The sequence below is a fragment of the Myotis nattereri genome, assembly GCF_964212035.1.
Source record: "Myotis nattereri genome assembly, chromosome: 9".
Lineage (NCBI taxonomy): Eukaryota > Metazoa > Chordata > Mammalia > Chiroptera > Vespertilionidae > Myotis > Myotis nattereri.
This window is the reverse complement of record NC_138084.1, coordinates 76,224,218-76,228,556: the sequence shown is the minus strand read 5'-3', so window position 1 is coordinate 76,228,556 and position 4,339 is coordinate 76,224,218. Positions and strand designations below refer to the sequence as shown.

Below are 4,339 nucleotides of genomic sequence, written 5' to 3'. Positions count from 1 at the left end.
ACCAAAAAAGTTAGAATTTCAGTTCTTGTTAACAATGCACATAAATCCAAACATGTAAAATATTACAAAATTCTTTCAAAAGCTTCAAATACAACACAAAAACTGTCCATCTTTATAAATTGGAAAATTTCCCCCCATGACTAAAATAGTTTCCCCACCCACCTGAAAAATCCGGAACTGAAATTTTCTGTTTAGCAAAATGTCCCAGTAGAACAGCCCCGCGTACAGCTGGGTGGACTACAAATCAGCCCCGTGTGAAACTTCCCTCCCACCCTCCGTTTCTGAGCCCCCTCAGGGCTCTTGCTTGATGTAGAAGTTGGCAGAGCCATTGCTTTCCGGGTCAGATGCTCCTTGCAGGAAACTGTAGTCCTCTCCATCTATCAACTCCTCCTTCAGCTGCAATGTAGTCATTTTCTTATGTCCTTTGTATTGCTGGGACTTAGCCTTTTCCTTCTGTTTTGATGAACCTGATTGGCTTTCTCTTGTCGACTGTGATGGGGGAGGCTGTAGTTGATATCCAGTTAATTGACACCACCCTACAGGATAGAGGTCAGGAGACTCACAGTCTACCCACTGGTCATATTCTTCTTCCCATCCATCAAAGTGTATCCTCAAGAAGCGATGAATGATTCGAGTTACTGTGGCTACACATATTAAACGTGGCTCCATGAGATCTACTGCTTCTAACTTCATTCCGACACGAAATCCGTGATTTGGAACATCCTTATTAAATAGTTTTACTGGTGCTGCAATGGAGCCAGTTTCCCTGAGGTAGTCAAATCATTTAAAAGGAAGTTTAGTGTAACCTCTAGGTGGAGTAAGCTCAATCATTGTTAATTTCACAGAAACCAACAGGGAAAATAGAAGGGGAGGTTGCATGATAACAGAACCAGTCAGATCCATCTGCTGCTTCTGAGCCATGGATCCCAATCATTAGGAATCTGTCAGCCAGCACCTTTCTAATGGTTGCCACACATATTGTGGAAAGATTTAATGGGTCTATAGCTTCCAATTTCATTCCTTCCTTGAACCATTCCCCAGTCTGGTCCACTTCTTTTACCTTAGCAAATAAATGTGGTGGTGTATCAAAATGTCCATCCTGTTTCTTTGTAATATCGGATCTTTGGAATCGATGGCCTATGCTTTGAGACCAGCCAATATGATGGATTGATTAGTGGGCTGTGCGTATGGCACCAGAAGTCATCTGTTTTATCTTCGCTGTCTTCATACACTAGTCTTAATCGTCCTCCAATTACACTTTCCACCACTGCTACTCGTGTTCGACACAAATGTCTCTTGTCAACCACTTCTACTCTCATGCAAGGTTTGAAAGGATACTGCATATTTTCTGAAACCTTTTGTGAGAAGTCGGGAGGAAGTGTTTTGGCACCAGTAAATCGTTTCACTAGAAAAGCTTTCCAGTTCGTATACTTATGATGAATAGTTCTAGGAGGGACAAGAGGCTTCCCACTGGCTGCACACCAGCCAACTGGACGGATATCAGAGCTACAGATATTGCACCAGAAGTCCAGAGCAGAGTCGTTCTCAAATCCTTCATATCTTAAAAGGGCACTGTAACCTGCTAATTTTACAATCCCAGCAATCCAGAAGACTTTGGTAGGCAGGCTGCAGTCTGTATTGGGAACTTCTACTCTCACATTTTCTGAGATATCACCCCAGCAGGTCCCCATGGGTGCATGTTTAAAGCAGGTAACTGGAGCTGCTATAAAGCTATTGCTATTGATGTAGTTACCCCAGCTGAAACCTTCCATGGAGACTACTGCTTTAGTCTTTGCTTGGTTTTGCAAGGTAGCTTGATACTGAGCATATGCGGCTAGTTTAGCAACTAAAGGTTGTTTCTGAAGAACTTTGGCTTTCTTTGTTGGAGGCTTACCTGTTACCTGAAGTCTGGCCAAAATGCTTGCCTTCTTGGAATTAGACGAATAACTTCTTGAACACGAAACACTGCAGAAACGCTTTGTTTTGGAGTAAAAAGCATCTCACACACGAACCATCCCACACATTTCACAGGTAGCCATGCCAGATTGCCATCTGGGTATGTGTCGACTTGTCCATTGTTTTTGATCATTGGGAGATTAGAAGGTAAAGGAGCAACTTCCTCTTCACTCTCCTCAGAGCTGGAGCTGCTGCTTGTGTCCTCACTGCAGCTATCATAACCGTCAAACATCCCGAATGAGGCTCTTCTTTTCCTTTGGGACCATGAAAATGTTCAATCACACAGAAAGGATGAGTGATAAAATAAATAATTCACATGAATGGACTTTCAGTTCTTCAGAAGAAAGCTATGAATCCTTAAGAATGAACCTGCAAAGCACTTGTCAGAGGCTGCGAGGGGGCGGCGGCTTGGGGTGACCTCTAACGTCCCTTCCGACTCTGAAACGTGAGGATTTTCATTTCACAAAAGAGAACGCAAGGGTTCTAGAGGCTCTGTTTTGTTTTGTAAGAGTCTCCATGATGATTTGTCTTTTTCTGTTTTCAACTTTGAACATGTGATATCTGTTTAGATTGAGTGATTGTTACCAGGCAGAATAATGAGGATTTATTTACTTTGGTTCTGTCTTCTGTTTAATGGCATGATGGTTGAATTCTTTAAAACTTGTATCTGGAGGGCATACTAATGTGCACATGGCCCAGCCTCACTCTGTTTCCAAGCAGTTACTCACTTACTATACTTCTGCTCTGTCGAAGGTGCATCTCTTTCTTACTCTTATTACCTGGCTTTCTATTACTCTCAGCTAATCTAGTACATGAGGAATCATGATTTTTAAAAAAATCCTCTCCTACTAAGATTTTCCTGGCTTCCTCCCCTAACTGTGGAATCACATCAGGGTGATATTCAAGGACTAGTTTCCTGAAACTTTCTGCCCAATTGTGTTTTGAGATCCATGTGATTGAGAGATAAATAAAAGCAAAGAACAGAAACATCTAAAGTATTATTTTCTGGTTTTTGGGCGGGATGTGTGTTGTGGAGCAGAAAAAGTGACTTTCAGGAAAGGGAGACTGTGGACAAGAAGCAAGAAAATTGCTCCTTTTGGTGGAAAGAAAGGGATATTTTTGCTACTTCAGAACTAGCTTATCCAAATCATTCCTTCCTATCTCAATATTTTACCATACCAAATTTTTATTTTTAAAATAACATACACTTAAAATAAAAGGAAATTAAGATGCTCTGAATAAAGAAGGAAGTGGCACATTCTGTTGTCTACCAGTTCTCTCCTGCTTCTGGTCTTAATACTCCTCCCTTACGCAGATGGATGTAACTGATGGCTGACAATGAGTTAATGGTGCCTCCTGAACCATGACACAACAGTGTCGGTGGCTCTGCCAAGTCTGTGGCCAGGCACCTTCCCAATTCCACACTATGACCATCACTGGTTCCTCGGCCTCAAGGCTGTGAGGGCAGAATTAACAGCTTATTTGTCATTGGCTTATTTCTTGCTGTAACTTATCACAACGATGATTTCCGACTTTGTACATTTTAACCTCAATATAGTCAACATTTCACCTAAACACAATCCATCTGACCTCCATCTTTTTCTAAGATAAAATGAACCTCATAATATTCTCTGGAAATTTTTCGCTCATTGATTGACCCGCATTTTTATTTTTCCTCATTTCCACTTTCCAAGGTAAAAAAATGCAAACAAGAAATATTAAACAGTCTTCTATGGAGACGTTGCCCAGCTTCCTACTAGGTATAGAACCTGAGTTTCTGAGTTCATGGACACATGGTACAGGGGAATGAAGTTTCAGTTTTTGAGGTTTCCCTTCTCTCTCTCCACATCCATTCATTCTTATATTTTGATCATCTAAAATACTTCTAAAAATCTCTTTATCTGTCATTTATGTCTCTTACAATGTTATCTAAAAACACTTAATTGACATTAAGACACGAATCTTGCTTTTCTACATGTGCATCTTCACTTGCTTCCCAGTGTTTGCTTTCATGCTTCCATTGCCCCTACTGTGAAGATGAGTACATTGGTCTGTTGTAGCTTAATGACATCATTCCCACTCACAATCATAATTCTTTGTTTACATAGTGCCTTAGAATTTGGAGAGATTTCACATACACTATTATTGTTCATTACTTAGAAATAGTTAAGTGTCTGCTATAGACTAGGCACTGCATTTGGCCCTGGGAATATAAACATGAAAAAGACACAGCTCCTGATTTGCAGGAGCTCACAGGCTCAAAGGGAGGCACATAAGACAATAGACAGGAGACTATATTCAAAAGTAAACTTCTGATAATGGTTTGGTTTCTAAATAGATTTTTTAAAACTGCAAAGTGAATATATTGACTATAAATACTGAA

At 40.5% G+C, this 4,339-nt stretch overlaps 1 pseudogene across 1 annotated transcript; it reads right to left on the bottom strand.

The window, feature by feature from the left end:
• Positions 1-291: 291 nt before the first annotated feature.
• Positions 292-2,321, bottom strand: LOC308525610 (MBT domain-containing protein 1-like; annotated as a pseudogene). The gene has a single exon. The product of its transcript is annotated as an MBT domain-containing protein 1-like (transcript).
• Between the last annotated feature and the right edge of the window lie 2,018 nt (positions 2,322-4,339).